This window comes from Carassius carassius, chromosome 17, assembly GCF_963082965.1.
Source record: "Carassius carassius chromosome 17, fCarCar2.1, whole genome shotgun sequence".
NCBI classification, from domain to species: Eukaryota; Metazoa; Chordata; class Actinopteri; order Cypriniformes; family Cyprinidae; genus Carassius; species Carassius carassius.
Window position 1 is genome coordinate 14,913,085 of NC_081771.1, and position 20,597 is coordinate 14,933,681.

Sequence of the window (20,597 nt, forward strand, 5' to 3'; positions counted from 1 at the left end):
GAACAATCCTTTGAAATATATGCTGGTGTAAAAAGTATGACAACTATCCCTGGTCTCCAAAACAAATAAATAAGTAGGCCTTTATACTGAGATGCACCCAAAATAAAAATAAAACTTTTTTGGGGGGGGGGGGGGGGGGGGGGTCATATTATATGTATTCTGAGACCAAACCACACCTAAAATTATTATGATTATCTTTGCATTTGACTGTATAACAAAATATCAAACTGGCTGGCATGAATTTTAAAGGAATTTTGTATTTGCATATGTCATGCGTTTTGGTTGTATCAAATAATAACATTTAGTAATTTTAAGTATCCAAAAATGTGTTATGCATTGAACTGTATATTTGCCGAAGAGTTAACTGCACATCGAGAATGGTGCACCACATTTATCAACTCATCTGGACCTCACAAGTATTGAATAATGCTCAAAGTTATCAAATAACTTAAAAATGACGCGACATGGTGCAGCATCAGCTAGCTGCATAATTCTCTAAACGATTCTTTTTCTCCACCCACACCTCCCTGCATCCGCTCAGCTGTGTCTTCTCCAGGAAGAGAAGTGCAGTGCAGTGAAGCTGCCAGACAGAGGAAAAGATGGATAAAGCAGGGAGAGCAGGAGAAGAAAGGGAAGCTGTTCTTCCCTGAGGGACAATGCTCTGCCTCAAATGAGGAACCGAAATGCTTTCTGACATTTGGTGGATGCAGCATGTGGCTCAGCTGGCCCACAGAACGAGTGAACACACACTCACACAAACACAAACAAATTAGGCCTATGCATAAAACAGCCATTTAGAAAATGCACTCATGTTTAGCCATCTTTATGCTTCATTTAGTGTGGTGGAATGTGTGCGTAATTTACATGAGATTTCTGCAGTGGTAAAAAGTGATGCGAACCTTACATGAGAACCTTAAATGTCTTACTTCCCCACAGAGAAGGCAGAGTGAGTGAGAGAGATCATGTAATGAGTTGTGACCGTATGATAACATGTTGGATGCTAATAATCCTCTGTCTCTCCCACAAACATCAGAGCCGCAATACAGGCTGCGCTAGAACACATTGTCTTAGGCCTCTGATGATCTGCAGTTACTATGGCAACCTCATCATTGGACTGCATCTTTAACTCTTGCTTCTGTATGAAAATTTGGGATTTTTTTTTAAGAAATGAAAGCTTGTATTTTCATGCCAACACAAAGGCAATATTATTTCACATTTACATGAGGGTAGGCACATGTCACTGTAAGGATTTTCAATCAATCAGGGATTGCCTTGGTTATGCTATATGGATTTATTGATCTGTGTTCTGTACAGAGAAAATGACCCACAGCAAGCAGTGTGACAACAAATGTACCTTTATTCAAAGAAAATTCATCAAAATAAATAAGCTTCAGTGTTTACAAAATGTTATTTGTGTGTCTTCAGTTAGGCCTATTATTCTATTATAATTTGTCATATTTCGAGTCATATTTCTGAAATACATGAACATTTCCGTCAAATCTCAGATAATGAATTGTGTTTAATAGCATTCTGTGACTATGTGTGTGTGTGTGTGTGTGTGTGTGTGTGTGTATATATATATATATATATATATATATATATATATATATATATATATATATATATATATATATATGCTGGCTAATCACTAAATTAGCACTGCTACAGTAAATACATTTCTAACGTGATATCTTCACTAATCCATATAATCTCAAAAGCAATGTACATAACATTTTAGTGCACTGGAGTATATTTTATAAAATAAAAAATAATACGTGGATCATAAATCGATCGAATCGGTCTATGTGTTTACATTAGTCTGTTAATCACGTGGCAACAGTTTCCTTTCTCTCTAATGGTAGTCACTTCTTTATTTTGAATTAACTTTTCAATATTATACAGATTCTTTATATTTTACAAAAAAAAATTTGTGTTGTCTGATTTGCGCCAACGCGAAAGCTTTTTCTTTTTTTTTTTCAGTGAATGTTTGTAGTGTGAGATAGTTTGTTTATGTTGCAAAGGGCAGGTCTACACACACACACACACACGAGGAGCTCGCGGTGTTTTTGAGGAAGCAGGAATCCGAGGAAACGTGGTAATGTGGGTTCATTGTGGGTTGTGTTTTAATTTGAAGTTATGGGAGGCGGTTCTGTTTTCATTTAGTGTGAAGATGTTTTATTTCCTACTCTATTTTGAGAACGCGATGTCAAATAAATCATGTGAGCTTTGATCGTGATACACTGCACAAAATCATCAGCATTTCTTTGTCAGAAGGGTTGGCTGCATTGTCTTTCTGTACCATAACCAACTTGTAAACATGCTTATAAAATATTTACTTTTTAAAGCAACACTAGCTTGAGATATAGATCTAGATAATATATGATTTTAGCTTTATTTTTCATACCCCTTCCATTATAAGTTTATTTTACTCGTTACAGCTTTAACCCAAGATAATTTAGTGTGGTTAGGCTATTCACAACTGATTAGGTTTAGGTTAAGATACTGATACTGTCCTTTAGAACTGTGTTGAAGAAGCCATGGGTTTATATTTGACAGTCATGGTATTAGGTGTGAAGATGGGTGTGGATTTGAGAGGAAGTTTCTTTTTGAGTATTTTGTGATTTATGGTTAGAAAATTGTAGTTCTACACCCTTTGTGCTAGTGTACAGAAATATGTTATATTTTGTTCATCGTCTTTTAAAAGTGGATTAACAGTTGTGTTCTTGTCTACATAGGTGATATAACAGCAGGTGTAGTTTACCTACATGCGGGTTTACCTCATGGCAATCACAACATGTATCCTTCGAACCTATAGGACCTCAGATTTCAAGAAAGTCATGGTAAATACTTTGATCAGTAGCTGCATGACATTTATGGTGATCTATATTATAACCACTTAAAATGCATAGATTTAAGCCTGCTAATGTTAGTGATATCCTCTATTTTTCTATTAAGGGTAAAATGTTAACACAAATAATAATAGGGATCACTCTACATTTTAACCTGGAGGCCTAAAAGATTTCCAAGACAAACCTAATGGACATTAGCAAATGATGGCCAATGAATGATGGCAAAATCTGCTCAAGAAAAGCAGCTGATTTTCAGCACTGACTCTTTTCAGTTTTCTCCCAAAAATGTTAATTCTTCCATCATTTTGTCTAGTTATTTCAAGCCTGTATGAGTTTCTTTCTTCTGTTAAGCACAAAATAAGATATTTTGAAGATTGTCTGTCGAACATTTTTGTTGTCTGTAGCCATTGGCAAGTCAACTGCTTGGTTACCAACAATATTTGTGCTCACCAGAAGAAAGCAACTCATACAGTATTGGGACAACATGAGGGTGAGTAAATAATGACATCATTTTCATTATTTGGTGAAAAATCATGTCCCAACACTAGGAGAATCCAAACTTATTCAACACAGAGGGCATAATTAATACTCTTTAGTCCAAATCAACCAAGTATTTTCAGAATTATGCGCATTCTCAGTTTTTTAAAAGCAGGCATGTCTTCTCATTAACTGTAACAAGTAAGATCTTGTGCTGGTTATGAAATCCTCAGAGGTTTGCATTACTGTCAATGTTGTGGAAAACATGCCGCGTTCGGTAGCTTTTCAGATAAAGTGTATTATTTTCATGAGATTCTTTCTATTTTAATAATGCATTGTGAAGACTGAAGGGCGTGATGACAGCTCAGGTTGAATGGGCTAGTGTTTGCGGGAACTACTGTTTGCAACACCTCCTTGAGATCTGCAGTACACTACGTGACCCACTGCACACGCTCAGCTCAGGTTACACATATCCAATATAGAGTAGCGTTTGCCCAAGACAAAACACAAAATATGACCTAGTAACTTGCCAAGACATGCTTTCTGTGACATTACATTACTTTTAACTAACTAACTAACCAGCAATGTTTCTTGAAATGCTTCTTGTTGTTAATGTTAAAAAACATATTCCTGTTGGGAAAAGAGAAATACCCCATGAATCCAACCTGTTAAGTGTTCACTTTGTCATTTTTAACTAAGAAATCATCCAATGCAGTTTAGATTTTGGTAAACACCCTGTCTGAGGGACTTTAATTTGAAACAATAGCCTAAAATCTAATGTCTGCAGAATCTAATGTTTATCATTCATGAAAAGAGAAACCATAAAAGGTACTTTTAGTTTAGTTTTTAATATTTTTTAGTTCTGCCCTGACAAAGCACAAAATAAATAGATATATTAAATAATGTATTAATTTATTAACATTTATTTATTTTGTGAATTAAGCAATGCTGCATTTTTTAAAAGTTTTCTCACAGACTCATTTATATAAAGAAAATCAGTGGAAATGCGGATAAATATATTTTTTTATGTTTTCTCACATATTCAATTATATGACAAAAATCATATAGATTTCCATTTTTTCCCCCAAACACATTTTTTTCTGTTTATTCTGGAGCAACATTAAAAGTTCAGAGTCCATGTACACATGCAGCTTAGCAAGGAAAAATGCTAAACATTCATTTGTTTTTTTTTTATCAAATAATCTTTTTGGCTAACGGTTGATTAGAACATTCTGCTCTGTTCAGTCATTTTACAATTTTGAGTCATTTCATTAGATTTAATGAGATTTATAATAGTTTCAAATGATGATAAAGCATGATTCCTGTTTTTAATTATAGGAAAAAAAAGTTTTGCTGACACTCTTTTTTGGCTGCTCATGCCGTTCAGCTCACAATGAGGATCCATTTGAAGTCAATACCATGTTTACTCACACTTACCCGAGGAAATCTAACAGCTGGTTAAAATTTATGACACAGCCCTGCAAAAGTCCACATTAAAGAGAAATCGGAATCGCAAAAAGTCGTCATAAGAAAGGGGGGGAATGGGGGACACTCGAAGAATGAGGGGAACTATCAGATCGTTTTCTGAAATCTTGCAGTCAGTCACACAGCACAAATACATGACGCAGTTTGGAAACAAACCATTTTTCATTTGAGATGGTTGAATGCCTAGCAACAGCTGTGCTATTAATTAAGAAGATTATGCAAGTGACAGTGATTCAAACCCACTGTAATTGAAACAGCGATGCTGCCACTGCGCAAACGTTTTTTGCTTGTTCTCATTTCAACTTGGCATGACAGAGTGACATGATGTTGCAAGGTGGCTGTAACCCAAACCAAACCGTTACGTACGTCATACTTGTCATACCGCCATTGCAACCTCTGTTGACCCAGTCATGGCTCAGCGATAGTTGCCGCAGCTGGCGTATGCCTGACTTCTTTCACGTCCCATAAATCAGCACTCTATCCCAATGAGCATTTGGCAGTGTCCTGTGACCTTGATTCTCAAGGTTTAACAGCTCCTTGCATTTCTACAAATGCAAAGTTTGGAAGAGCAAGGAAAACATATTTGATAAATGGTTCCCCAATTCATCTTAGAAAAGGTTTATCCCCGAATGAGGTGAGGGAGGTCAACAGGAGAGGCCTTTGTGTGGGATATTTAAAACAGTTGTGGGTATACACACACACACACACACACACACACACACACACACACACACACACACACACACACACACAGTACATTAATAGAATGGAATATTGGATTTATTGTAGCTCTCCTGTATCTCAATGTATTCAAAATTTAAATGATTAGAGGCCTGCTAGAGGCCCTCAGCAAACTTCCAAGTGGGACACAACAGGGTTATAAAAATTGTCTGTCTGTCCGTCCATACCTTAAGTCTTTTGCTGTTGACATGCATCTTTTCTTCTTCACCTGCTTTTTATTGCAACCCTGCTGAGGTAATGAGCATTTCGCTGTCCAATGGTCATGATTTAATTTAGCTGTTTTTGTATTGCATTAGTTTTAAATATTTCCCACATATTTTACATAATAATTTTCAACTTTAGAGATAAATCTATTTTGGGCACATTTTACCAGTAAAAGTAAACCTGCGTATGAGGCATTTTTCACTTCCAAACCTTGTTAACAATTATATGTCACTTACAAAAGATTATATACAAAATTAATATTGGTTATGATTGATGTGGTTTGGCACTGGTGAAATGTGCTTGAAAAATAAAAAACCTATGACCAAAATATCAACTTGCATAATAATTATGGATGCGCTGTATACAACACAAATACAAAAAATATTAACAAATAAATCAAGAAGTTTACAGAAATCATAATTATTTTATTCAACACACAGTTTTGTAAACTCCTGGAATCACAAAATTAACTGTGGTAAATTTGTATATTGACGGACTCATTTTCTGATAATAGAAAAGTTCACAAACAAGCAGTTTTGTCATATTTTTATTTATTTATTCTTTATTTGACAGGTACAATGGACAATAAAGTATTACCACAAAGTTAGCTATAGAGCTAAATTTCATCTTCATAACTACAGCAGAAATGCTGGAGAGAATAACCTATCCTATGTAATATTCTATATTGCTGCCTTTACTGTGTTTGACAATTGTGTCTATGTATGATGAAATAACAGTGGAATACTTGGAATACTTTAGAAAGCTTCAGTTAGAATAAGCTAAAACCAGCAAATTATTTACCTGTTTAACTATTTTATTCTCAAGCTGTTATTCTGAAATCAAACAGATAACCAAATAAAATTTATTAATCAAAATTTATATTAATCACACATACAGGTAGTTAGTTGGTTGGTCAGTTAGTTGATGATGTTTGGGCAAGTTCATATTTGAACAGACTAGGCCAGCAGAGAAAATCATTATGTTTTAGCCTTGCCGGATGGAAAAGCATGATAAAGAAGGTGCTGGAATATTCTTGGTGAGCTGTGTTTTAGGTTAGATGATTCAGTCTTGAGTGGGATGAAACCTCATATACTCATACAGTTCTTGGTGAGAAAACAAAGGAAAGGAAACCCATTTGAATCTCTTCGTGTCTTTGGACATGTAATAAAAAATCTCATAATGTTCTATCACATGCTAGTTAACTGGCCGTAAATAAGATAGATTACCTACAAGCATAGTCTTTTCCAGCTTCTTTGTGTGTTCCTTTAAAGCTCCTATGCTTTGCCACATTGCCTCAAGGAGGAGAGCAGGCATAGTTGTTTCTTTTTCATATGTCAATGCAGTTTTCTTAGTGTGTAGGAGTGCCCTACATACAGGTTCCCTAGTGGTTCTGCCAGATATCTCTCCTTCTAGCATTACAATCTCATGAGATCCGACCCCTGTGATTGACCTAACCAATGTGGGGTCCATCAGAGGGTCATGCGGCGGAAGTGATTCTTCCTATGAGTCTAGAAATAGAGCTTGCCCAAAAGTGTCAGTTCACTGTGCATTTATTTAGTTTGAGAAATCCCACATCTATTACAGAGACCTGGTTATTTGCACCAGTTAGGCACTTCTTCGTCATTACATACGCACAACCCAAATTATAATGTCCTGTCTTAAAGTAATCCAATCGTAAATGGAGAAGAGTATGCAAGAGGGTCGAGGTGATAGAATGATAGAATGGTGATTATAATGATAGACACTAGTAGAAAAGTAGATAGGACTGGAAACAATATTGAGTGATAATGGGATTGGGACATGCAACACAATCACTTAAATTAAAAAGAAAAAAATAGCATCTTGTACCAAAGTCCTTTAAGGCAAGTTATTTAACATCTTTTAACATCTTTTATCTTTTAAAAGGCATCTTTTAAACGCCTCTTGGGCAGCTATTTTAATCAACCAAGCTTACAAATAAATATCATATTTGACATCACCAATGAAATGTGACAGATGTCTTATAATTGTTGATTCTTAATCTCAAATAGTGTTAAAAAATTAAATTATTTTTCAGGCTAAACCAGTATAATAACAGCAGCTGCAGTGATTCGATGAGTTAACCAATTAGTGATTGGTTTATTTATTTATTTATTTATTCAGAAGGCGGGACTATTCCGCCAAACTGTGCATTTCATTTTTCCCATTCTTAACCCTTTGACGCATACAATCACACTGGTGTGATCAGTCTTGGCTGGTCCATGAAGCGTACGATCACATCGGTGTGATTAGAACTTTCAGTGCGTCACGTCATCAACTGCTGAATTTAAATCCACTTTCGCGCTTTGGCCGGTGAAGAGCCAGATCGGATGCGCTGAGCGCTTGCCATGTTATCACACATATTAAGTATTTTCAACCATTTAATGCTTATTTAAAGTTTCAGACATTTAAATACACATGAGTACTAGCAAAAATGTCTAGGGTTAGACGCTGCACCAAGAATGATTGGGGAATGCCCGCAGTGTGACGTCTCTGAATCATGTGTGTAATCAGTCCAATGGATGGGCAAAACATCATAGGCGGGTGACGTCAGAGACCAGGAAGCATAAAAGCACGAGAGGCGCAGTTGGCATCAGCCTCAAAGGATGAAGCAAGTGCCGGCTAGAGATGTCGGAAGTGCGACGCAGCGGTTCGTTCCTTCGAGGAATATGTAACCCTAGACGTTCCTCTTCAGGAACTCGAGCTGCGTCGAGAACGATTGGGGAACGAGAATGCCCACGCTGCCAGACTTACAAATCTCTGCCAGTGTGGGAAACTGCACAGCTAGGATGAGAGAACAGAGGGGCCTGGAGCGGCTCGTAAATCTAGACCCGTAAAATCTTACAAAGGTCAAAGGCGTGGACCACCCCGCAGTCTCGCAGATGTCACGCATAGAGACACCTGCTAGGAAGGCCTTGGAGGCCCCCACTCTTCTAGTGGAGTGAGCCTTGACCCCCAGGGGAGAGGGGAGGTCAGAGGACTCATATGCAAGAGAAATAGCATCTACTATCGACCGGCTGAGGGTCTGTTTAGTAGCAGGAAGACCTCTCTTAAGGGGACCATAACAGACAAATAACTGGTCCGCCCTTCTCTACAGGGCAGCTCTGTGGACGTATGTGTCCAATGCTCGCACTGGACACATACAATTAAGCTTCTTCTGGTCTGGCTCCCTGAAGGGAGGAGGACTGAAGGCCTGGAGTACGTCAGGCCATGGTGTAGAGGAGGGAACCTTAGGGACATACCCCACACGAGGGTAAAGGTAAGCTATAGCCAGACCGGGCACAAAGTCTATATAGGAAGGGGCCACAGAGAGGGTCTGTAGGTCCCCAACTCTCTTGAGAGAAGAAATCACCAACAGGAAGACAGTCTTAATAGAGAGAAGGCGATCAGAGATCTCCTCAATAGGCTCGAAGGGCAGCCTACAGAGAGCTTCTAACACCACAGCCAGGTCCCACGTGGGGACACGAGAACATACTGGAGGCCTCAGCCTCAGCGCACCGCAGAGGAAACCTGTAACAAGGGGGTGTCTGCCCACTGACTGGCCATAGAGAGGGGTGTAGTAGGCCGCAATGGCCGCCATGTAGACCTTCAGGGTGGAATGGGTCAACCCTGCAGAGAAACGGTCCTTCAGGAACTCCAGCACTGTAACAATCGGGCAGTTAACTGGGTGGACTATGGTGCCCTCCGCCTGTGAGAGGAGATCCCTCCTGATGGGAATCTCCCAGGGAGAGCCGTCTAGGAGGGAAATCAGGTCCGACAACCATACTCGACCTGGCCAGAACGGGGCTACTAACAGCAGCCGGACTCTGTCCTGGTGCAGTCTCTCCAGAACTCCCGGGAGCAGAGCAATCGGGGGAAATGCGTACAGACGAAGCCTCGGCCACGTCTGTACCTTGGCGTCCAGCCCCAGTGGAGCTGGATGAGTCAGAGAGAACCAGAGGGGACAGTGCGATGTCACTCGAGTCGCAAACAGATCCACCTGAGCCTGGCCAAAAACTCTGCAAATCTGCTTCACCACCTCGGTGTGAAGCCGCCATTCCCCGGGCCTCGGCCCCTGCCTCGACAGGATATCTGCTCCCATATTCATATGCCCAGGAATGTGAACTGCTCTGAGCGAGAGGAATTCGTCCTGGGCCCACACAAGGATCTGGTACGCTAGTTTGTATAAACGGCATGAGTGCAGACCTCCTTGGTGGTTGATGTAAGAGACCACCGCTGTGTTGTCGATGCGCACCAACACATGGTGACCTCTTAGGTCTGGGAGAAAATAACGAAGTGGACGAAGCACGGCCAGCATCTCCAGGCAGTTGATGTGCCATGTCAGATGGCGACCACTCCACAGGCCGCGGGCAGGGTGGCCACACATGACCACACCCCAGCCGGTGAGGGACATGTCTGTCGCTAGCATCACGCAGCGACAAGCAGCTCGCAGCACCGGGCCCTGAGACAAGAACCAAGGCTTCCTCCACATATCCAAGGCACGTAGATATAGTTCAGTATGCGGATGCCCTGGAGTCGTAGCGGTGTGCAAGCGGTGTGAGAGTGCAAGGCCAAAGGGAAGTATTCGATATTGGTACGCTTCGCCCCGAAAGCAAACCTCAGAAACTTCCTGTGTAGGGAAAGGATGGAGATATGAAAATATGCATCTTTTAGATCTATCGTGACAAACCAGTCCTCGGACCTGATCTGAGACATGACATGATGTTGTGCACAGCGGTTTAGAGGGCCCCCTCGAGAGCCGACTCTGCATGCTCTGCTCCCAGGCAAACAACACACAAACTGTGTGTATCCCCACCTGAGATTTAGCGAGGACAGGGAGGAACACAAATCTGAAACGCTGCTTGCCTTCGCCCATTTTGTGTTTGGTCTTGGAGGGTGCTTTTGGCATACATTTGGGGGATGAAAAACAACACTAAATAAGTCTCACAAACGTAAATGTTCTTTGAACAGTACACACACACACAGAGCGCTTGCTGAAGACAGAAGGCTGACTGCGCCTTTTGTGCTTTTATGCTTCCTGGTCTCTGACGTCACCCGCCTATGACGTCTCGCCCGTCCATTGGACTGATTACACACATGATTCAGAGACGTCAAACTGGGGGTGTTCCCCAATCGTTCTCGACGCAGCTCGAGTTCCTGAAGAGGAACATACATTTACAGTTTGTAAAATATACGCTGATGTCTGTTGAAACGGCAATAATGATCCTTACAAATATAATCTGACGACATGTTTTTATTGATATCATATACAGATTGTGTAGGTAACTAAAGTTTACTCTGCTCTTCTCCCAGTTTACCGTGGATTTGTGTTTTCAGGAGTAGAGGATGAATTTACGTGTTGTAAATCCTACAGCTCGGATTTAGCGTGAACTAACATGGTGGCACCCATCACCCAGTATAGATCAACTAACACGGTCGATATAAAAGTGTTTAATCTACCAAATATATTTACTTGCACATATTTCAGAACCGGAATATCAAATATTTCATAATATAGTAAGCATGTTTTGGGAAAATTTTTAATAAAACAGGAAAAACTAAGTAAAAGCGATCCATGTGTCATACAGATCTATTGCGGCTGTGTTGTGTCACATGACAAGCAGGACGTGTCGCCATGGAAACAATAAGGCGATACATTCTAAAATAATGGTCGTCTAAAAAAACTGCACGCCGGGGTCTCAGCTAGAATATTTTAAACTCACGTGCGAAAGGGTTAAAGGGTTAGTTCACTCAAAAATGTTATGTCATTAATGACTCACCCTCATGTCGTTCCAAACCCGTAAGACCTCTGTTCATCCTCGGAACACAGTTTAAGATATTTTAGATTTAGTCCGAGAGCTTTCTGTCCCTCCATTGAAAGTGTGTGTATGGTATACTGTCCATGTCCAGAAAGGTTAGAAAAACATCATCAAAGTAGTCCATGTGATATCAGAGAGACAGTTAGAATTTGTTGGAGCGTCGAAAATACATTTTGGTCCAAAAATAACAAAAATTACGACTTTATTCAGCATTGTCTTCTCCTCCGGGTCTGTTGTGAGTGTGTTCACGACGCTGCTGACGTGTTTTCTGGTGTGCCCAATAACAAAGATAACACGTCAGCAGCGTCACTGCAGTGTTGTTAACGTGCTCACAACAGACCCGGAAGAGAAGACAATGCTGAATAAAGTCGCAATTTTTGTTATTTTTGGACCAAAATGTATTTTCGATGCTTCAACAAATTCTAACTGACCCTAGTGGGTTGCGGTGGTATTGCAGGTGGGCCACCAATTACTATTAAAAGAAATAATAATATTGTTAATATATGTAAAAATGTTTAAGTCATAACATAATTTCACATAATTAAATAACAAAAAATAAATATTAAACTGTAACTATGCTTCCATTATTCGAGCTCGCTGATTTAAGAAAAAAAACACCAATTTATATTTTTGCTGCATATGCTACAGAACAACAAATTCAAACATGCATAAATGGCTGTCAACAAGGTCAACATAAATGGCTGTCAACATGTTGTGCCTGACTGCTTGCTCCGCTGACTGTCTACCCGCTGCCGAGCTCTGCCTGGATCTGGTTTTCCCGTTTTGCTGAGCGGTGCCAGCCCGAGTTAGTTTCTGTATAACTCCAGTTATACTTGCCAGTTCATTTTAGGGCTTTCCTGCAGTAAATTTCAGATCCAATCAGAATGCAACGCGTCTAGCGCGAGAACAGACTGGGCATATGCCTACAAACACTGTCTGTGATGCGCCTTTTTTCCGAGCCCATGTTAACGGATCAGAGCGTTCACATTGCACGAGTGTATCTGAGCAAGCACGTCTGGTTTTGTGACAGAGTAAAGGAAATCTGCGTGCGAACAGAGAGATTTGCGCTAGTGCATTATTTTAATGTGCTTTCGCGTTACATTAATGGGCTCTCGCTGCTGCTTCTGCACTGCATACACATACTGTATACGCACTGCAAACGGAGAAGGCATATGTGTGAACCAGTGATGCGCGGGTCAATATGTGAACAACCTGCACCTGACCGATGTTTTTAACTAACCGCCCGCAATTCGGACCACAAAAAAAGAAAAAGAAAATATTGTACCCGACCTGCTTCCTGACCCGCATTTTTTACAAGTAGTAAATGCGTCGCCCCTTTATATTAATTTAATTACTTAAATAGGCTATAGCCTACAGGATAATAAGCGTTATGACCGCACACATAAAGCTTGCCACAAAGAACCCGGTAATGATTATGAATGTGTCTAAATTAGCAAGGAGACATTTAATTGTTTAGTAATAAACTGGTGTTTTCTGTGTCGCTGCAAAGATGAAGTTGTTGATGCGGACTCGCCATGAACGCCAGAGAGAGATGCATATTTCAAATGGATAACATAATCAGAGAGTAGCCTATTTATTTGATTTGAATATTTTCGGTTAAAAGTAGACATTTCAAGCTTTCTGTAATATATTGCCTATATTTCTTTTTAAACCCACCGACTAAAAGATTAAGACACTACCTGACCCAAAATATCACCTAAAGTTTCTACAGCTTTTTTCTTAGCTATTTTAGAATCTGGAAAAATTACTGGGGCTGACTTGTTACTGCAGGTAGAGCGATATGAATGAGTGTGATGTACGGCATGATAAATGCTTATCACTTCTGCTGCCAAAACTTTGTCAGCCTGTGGGTCATTTGGCTTATTGAAAAACAATGATTTGCATGTTTCTTGATGATGTGCTTTTTTTCTGTGGTACTCACATGCACCATGTTGCTTCACGTCGTATTCTCCACCATGTCCCACAGAAAACTGCTTTTGCATAAAATGCAAAAAGCTCTCTCTGCTTCGCCATCTACTGGTCTTAACCAAGAGTATGTTGTGGTCCATTCGCTATTAAAAGTGCATCTTCTCTTTTTCGTGGCAATACTGGCCATGGCTGCTTAACCTGACCGAACAGCTCGCGCTCTCCAATTTGAGATTGTTGACAATGTTGAAGAGGCATTCGTGCACCAGTAAACAGTTTGATTGACGTTCGACTCAGCCTATCGACTAATGCTTTTATTGCTTTCCTCTGAACTATTGGACATAAGTTAGCAGTACGCCTATGGACGTATCCTTGTATTTATTAGGCAGGGTCAAATGAAAAAGTGGGACGATGCTGAATTTGCATGAGGCGGGAAAAAGGGTAAAACGGCTGTACAGTACAACGTAAAGCGGGTCACTTTATAATCGCGCCAGTTATTCAGCCAATAAAGTGTAGGCCTATGTATTTCAAAATTGTCTCTAGTACTATATAAATTACAATGGTTTAATTGGCATCTTTATTTCAAATGACCCGACCGACCGTGACCCGAATATCATAAAAAATATTTTTGGATGACTCATAACCGCGGGTAACCACTCATTTCGGATCAACCCGCACATCACTGGTGTGAACCTGTATAATGTATAACATATCTATTTCAACACCTGAGGCACCGCTACAATTAATGAGGTCTATGAACAATGCATGGCAAAAAGGTAAAAAGTCCCTGGACACTGGATTTATTTATTTATTTATTTATTTATTGCCAGAAGTCTAGACATTGTGTTAAACCTTTACTATAGTGATTATTTTGACTTATGTCTGTTCTAGAGACGTTACAACTTTTTGATAAAGCTCTAATTGGGTTTTCTTTTGGAAATATGTTTCAAATTCATCCTGAATGCACTTATTACTGTAAAGCATATCCGTGTAAGTCAAACTTGTGATTGAAATCGAAATAGCAAAATTGATCAAAGAAATCACGATAGGTTTTTTTCATATCGCACAGCCCTAGTTCTTTCAATAAATACAGTTAACAATCTAGCTTCTGAGTACTAAGTCATTAACCCAACAATAGCGGGGTCAGTTAATTTTTTTGCAGTGGGCCACACAAACATATTTGTTTGGTTGTGTGGGCTGCGAATTGAAAAGGTTTGGGAACCACTGCTTTACTGTATAAAGATTATATTTTTTACTAATATAGTAGATTAATATTTTTCAAGTAGTTTATTACTTGTATAACTTGTCTTTTATAAAATATCTCACTCTCAGCCAACCAAGAGTTGTTTCTTCATTGTAACACATTTGGAGAAATTTATCACTTGATTTTTATCACTTGTTTAATTACTTGCTCTTTAATGGATCCTATGTAGTGAATGGGTGCCATTGGAATGAGTGTTCAAACAGCTGATAAAAATATCACAATAATCCACAAGTAATTGATATCAGCAAATGTGAAGTGAAAAAGCTGCATGTTTGTAAAAGATTAAGATTTTTAACTTCACATTTTTGCTTCTGCTAAGAGAGTCCTCTATTCATAATATTTCTTTCTCCAGGGAAAAGTTGTCTTATCTGAAAAAAGAGAGATATGCACCAGTCAAGCACCTTTTATAAGCAAAAACAGCAAAAACAATTCTATCTGTGGATTTCGATGTGAGAGGACAACAGGGGATGGACTTTTTCACTGGTTATTATAGAATGGTTATATGGACAGAAGTGATGGTTTTAAGTTAAAATGCCTTGATGGATTTGTAAATTACAAGCACACAGCTTTTCCCTTAAAAATTGTTAATTGATGGTTTGGAGACATGTGGATTACTTGTGAATTATTGTGATGTTTTTATCAGCTGTGCAAACTCTCATTCTGACGTCACCCATTCACTGCAGATGATCCATGATGTACTGCCAAATCTTTTCACATAAAGAAACAAACTCATCTACATCTTGGATGGCCTGAGGCAACAGTGCATTTATGTATGAAATATTCCTTTAACCATAAATTAGTGTATATGCAGTTACTGTGCCCAGTTTAAGGGAAGTATACTCTGCTTTAGGTGTGGAGTGAGAGAGATGCGGGAAATGAGATTGGGGAGGGGTACAGAAGTACATTTACTGCGTTGTTTATTCAGGCCTAAGGTCACATCTAGAACCGCTAACTGCTGTGTGTAAAACTAAATATATATATAAAAACACACACACAGACACAGAGTATAATGACACCAGACTATTAGAGGCCCTAAACTGAGACCCTCTCTAGAGAATTCAAATTATAAGAGTGGCGTGTTAAACTTTTCCACTGTCTCGTTCTCAGCTGTGCTCTAGGGGACAGTCAACACACATGATCTTCTCTCTAAGTGGGGTGGTGTTGGCGCAGTGGATAAGACTCATGCCTTTGGTGTGAGAGACCCGGGTTCGAATCCACTGTGAGACACCAGTGTGTCCCTGAGCAAGACACTTAACCCCTAGTTGCTCCAGAGGCGTGTGACCTCTGACATATATAGCAATTGTATGTCGCTTTGGATAAAAGCGTTAGCTAAATTAATAAATGTAAATGTAAATCATGTGAGTGAATAGGACAAAAATCTTTAGAATATCGGTATGTGATGCTGATTGATTGGATGATTGCAGCATTATGTAGTCTAATATTTTGGTATAATGACTTCAAAACTGTACATTTTACTGCAGTTCCTAGCAGGCAGTCAAGCTTATGGCTCTCATGGCACTTTCTTCTCATTAAATAAAGTAATTTCAACTCATATCAGTATTTCATGGCCATTTATTATTTATTCAGCAAGACGTCATTCAAGTATAATGTTCAGTCTGCCGTTCATTATCACAAAATAAACTCCTTCAGGATGATGCAATACTCCTCTGCTTCCGTTGGGGTCCTGTTCACCCTGTCTGGGTTTATTTTGTGATAACGACTGGCTCAATGTACATTATTCTTTTGATTATGTCTTTTCCCTGTGAATATATCGCTAATACCATCAGTTGGTTAGGATAAGTAGAGAAATCATTTATTGCAGTCATTGAACTAGTTTTAAATGATTCTTTAATAAGGTGAAGAAAACAGTATATTGCTTTATAGTGTGTGGTTTATATTAGGTCATTGCTAGATTCTTATACATACTTATGCTATTTTTATTTTTTTATATTGTATGGGGAGACATTTTGAGACCGAGGGAAGAGAGTTATTGGTACTAATAGAAATTGGAGTAAAATGTATTCAAATTTAAAGGTGCTATTACTGTGATTATATAAAGAGCTATAAAAGATGCCTTTAATTGATAGGAAGTGAGAAACGTCAAGGATAGGACTGGAAAAATAAAATAGTTTCTTAAACATGCAGTTATTAAGTACACTGTATACATCAGTTATAGAATACTTATGCAAACTTATAGCTTAGTGTCTTCTTAGACTTAATGATGGTGCCACTTTTTTTGGTTATTTACATTTAATAGCAGTGTCATGGCAAACATATCTTGACAGGTCTGTCTTGCTGGTTGCTGATAAGTTTGTCATGCACATTTGAATTCTTCTTTCACCACGCATACTTGCAACTTGGCAGTCAGTGACGAAACTTCTGCCAGAGGAATCTAGACAGACACATTTTTTAAGCTACAGTAATCATGCAACTTAATTATCGAAGACACAAGGGAGTAACATTAAAAATACATTGGGCTCAACAATCTGAGATGGCACGTTAGTCAGTCTGAATGGGCATGACGTTTGATGTCTGTACTCTTCAGACAGGCATACAAAGAAAATCATCATCTACAATTCTAGAACGTGATGGGTTCCTTATCTCTTCACTACATTTACAGCGATACTGATTCAGACTGGCTTGCCCTGAGATCAGCGCCAATGTATGAAGTCATAACCTCTCTTGAACCCAAGACTACCGAAGGGTAACTTTTATAAACACGTCTGCACGTGTGGAAAGTCCCCACGTCTTCATAAGCTTTGTGTAACTGTCTCTCGTTCCGTTGCCGATGAGCGACGATGATTACGGGAGTGACCAAACCAAAACAACATTCCTGGTGCAGAGCGATGGCACAGATTAGCGACGTGCACGTTTGCTCCTCTCCTTTGCCTACGTGCGGTTTGCCAAGCAATGCCCTCTAGAAGACGGACGAGGGTCGTCTCACACTTTCACACCCTCATTAGCTGACTTCCTGACTACTTGCTGGCCAAAAGGAGTTGAGCTAGACGAGTTCTTAGAGCATATTGCAGCATCTCATATCAGCAACAAATTCTGAATAATCAAACTAAAACAGAAAAAAGGTTCTAATGAGACTTAAGCTACTTAAACTGTAACTAGGTGGTTTTAAAATTTGTTTGTCAGAGTATGTTTCATTTAAGCGAGTGACCAGCAAACATCACCTTTCCTTTTTAGCGCCAACTTTGTTCATTAGCTCTGATAGTTCTGACTGAGATAAAAAGATATATAGTTATTATAAACTATTTTTTTATATCTTTAACAGGAATTCAGCCTTCGGTTATTTATGCCAGTGAGTTGTTGAATATATAATTTTGTTGTAATCACCTTATTAAAAGGCCATTCTTTTTTAATTGAGACAGATTATTATGTTATGACCGATGCAAATTTCTATACATTTTTGTTATGACAGTTCGATTTTAAATATTTTTTAAACAGTCATTTTTGTTTGTCTCTTAAGCTCACTGAGGATTTATAGTAAGAGAGTTGCAAAAATATAGAAAAAAGTTATATTGTAATATACATTATAACAATTTAAAACAACTGTTTTCTATGTTTTATATGATGCTTTTTTGAAGATCATTGTTTTGTGTATTTGGTGTAACAGAATATGTTGAGATACTTTAATGTTCAAAAAACATTATTTTTAAAATACTGTAAATTATTGTAGGTTCTTTATGCCCTGCCTCTCTCAAGTGCATTGTACAAAGTCCCTCCTTCTGACAAGCGCTGTCTGCTTTGATTGGTCAACGGACCTAGTGCATTGTGATTGGCTGAACACCACAAGCACTTGTCGGAAATTAACACCCCATTCCATAATCGCGAGCTTCATCTTTCAAAATAATTGTAAAGACAGTTAATAATGTCCTTAGTTTTACCATCAGTTCAAGCCTGAAAGTGGCAAAGAGTCGTGTAACAGACACCGTGATGAAGCTCGCATGTGTTTGCAGCAGTGGTGTCAAAAGTATTGGCATTCATTACTCAAGTAGAAGTATAGATACTAGGGTTTAAAAAGACTTTTGTAGAAGTTGAAGTATCAACTCAAGCTTTTTACTCAAGTAAAAGTGTAAAAGTACTGGTTTAAAAAACTACTTAAAGTATAAAAGTAAAAGTAATGTAAGGGAAAAAAATGGCATTAAGAACAAAAGCTTATGCCACGCCACAGGGGCCTATTGTGCACTACCCCACCTCCTCAAAAACAAAAACTCAAAAAAAAAATTCTAAAGGCCATCGGCCATAATGACTATAATGTTATATTAAATGTTCATGTTGAAAAATTTGGGATGCACTAGGCTACCTGTTTCAGCCGCATATATGCCCATTGAAAATTAACGCACTTTAGTACAATGCAAATACATTAAAGAACTAGAGATATGATGACTAGTTGCCTCAATCAGCTTCTAACACTCCAAAGAGAAAGGAAAACTTGAAATTGCATCATATGACCCCTTTTAATATATTTTAAAATGTAATTTATTTGTTCTGATGGCAAAACATTTTCAGCAGCAATTAATCCAGTCTTCAGTGTAATATGATCTTCAGAAATTATACAACATTATTATCAGTATAAATAAATAAATAAATAAATAAGCAAATCTTAATGACCTAAGACTTTTAAATCAAAGTATATATAAAAAAAATATTAACCTCTGGGAAATCAGTTTTGAAGTACTACAAGTACATTTAGGCATTACAGCATTATAGTACAGTATAAAAAAATGATATGTGTATTTTTTTAACACTTTACTTAAAGCCTTTATTTATAATGCATTATAAAGGGTCATTAAAGGTTATAATTATAATACAACGTCTTATCACAAATAATTATAACCGAATTTAAAATGCATAGTGTATCAAAAAATTTAAAAGTGTTATATTGTATTAACTGTGGTTACAATTATTCATGAAATTATACAATTCATTATAAGTTGCACTGCAAGGCATAATTAATGCATTAAAACTACTTTTATAATGCATTATATAAAAAAAAGACTTTGAGTGAAATGTTACCATGATTTATATAAATCAAGATTAACATTTATTATAATACATTTAAATCTGTTTTTAATATCAGTAGTGGTGAATAATTTTTTTTTTTTTTACTTTTTTCAATTGAACCAAGAGCATTCAGATAAGAAATTCAATGCACGTGTAAAGACTTTTCCCCCCATGTCTCCTGTAAGACCCACTGACTAGAGTAGGCCCCCTAAATAGGGATCTCTGAATGCCTATAGGTGGACTTTGCCTTGAGGGACAATCAAACTCAGTGAGATGGGCAGTTGTGGGCGGTTTTGAACTCGGACGCACTTTGGGGCCCTTTTTTGACTCCTGTAGCACTGTGGCAGAATTACATGTTTACATGTCGAGCACACCCTCTGAAGATCCCCAGGCAGATAAGCAGCCATTTACTGCACAATTAAAGCCAAAAAGGTGCACACCCAACATACACACTCATCCGATTCTAAATCAGTTGATAGCTGCCAGTGTGTGTCGATGTACGTGAAGACTAATGATCCAAATGCCCAGAGCCTGCCTGCCATCTATTGGACTAAAATATCACTTGAGGGGGAAAGTAGGTCAGCAAATGTGGAGGAGGAGAGAATTACAGGAGAAAACCCAAGATGTGTGAGAGAAAGAGAGAGTGGAATGAAGGAGAAAGAAGAGGGACTTGAGAATATCACAGCTGGCTACATTTTACATGTCTCTTTCTTTTTTTAAACTGTGACACGTTTGTCTTTTGCTGTATCTGTCTGTTAAATTGTCTCCCATCCCAGATATTTGCCCAAACCTTATGACAGAATAGTGTTAGCATAGCTTGAA

General features: G+C 38.5%; 1 protein-coding gene across 1 annotated transcript in view; it reads left to right on the forward strand.

Moving 5' to 3' along the window:
- Positions 1-2,034: 2,034 nt before the first annotated feature.
- Positions 2,035-20,597, forward strand: part of sgip1a (SH3GL interacting endocytic adaptor 1a) — a 93,651-nt gene continuing 75,088 nt past the window's right edge. The window contains exons 1-2 of the mRNA XM_059571023.1: positions 2,035-2,104; positions 2,751-2,840. The gene's annotated coding sequence lies outside the window, so the exon portion shown is untranslated. The remainder of the gene's footprint in view (positions 2,105-2,750; positions 2,841-20,597) is intronic.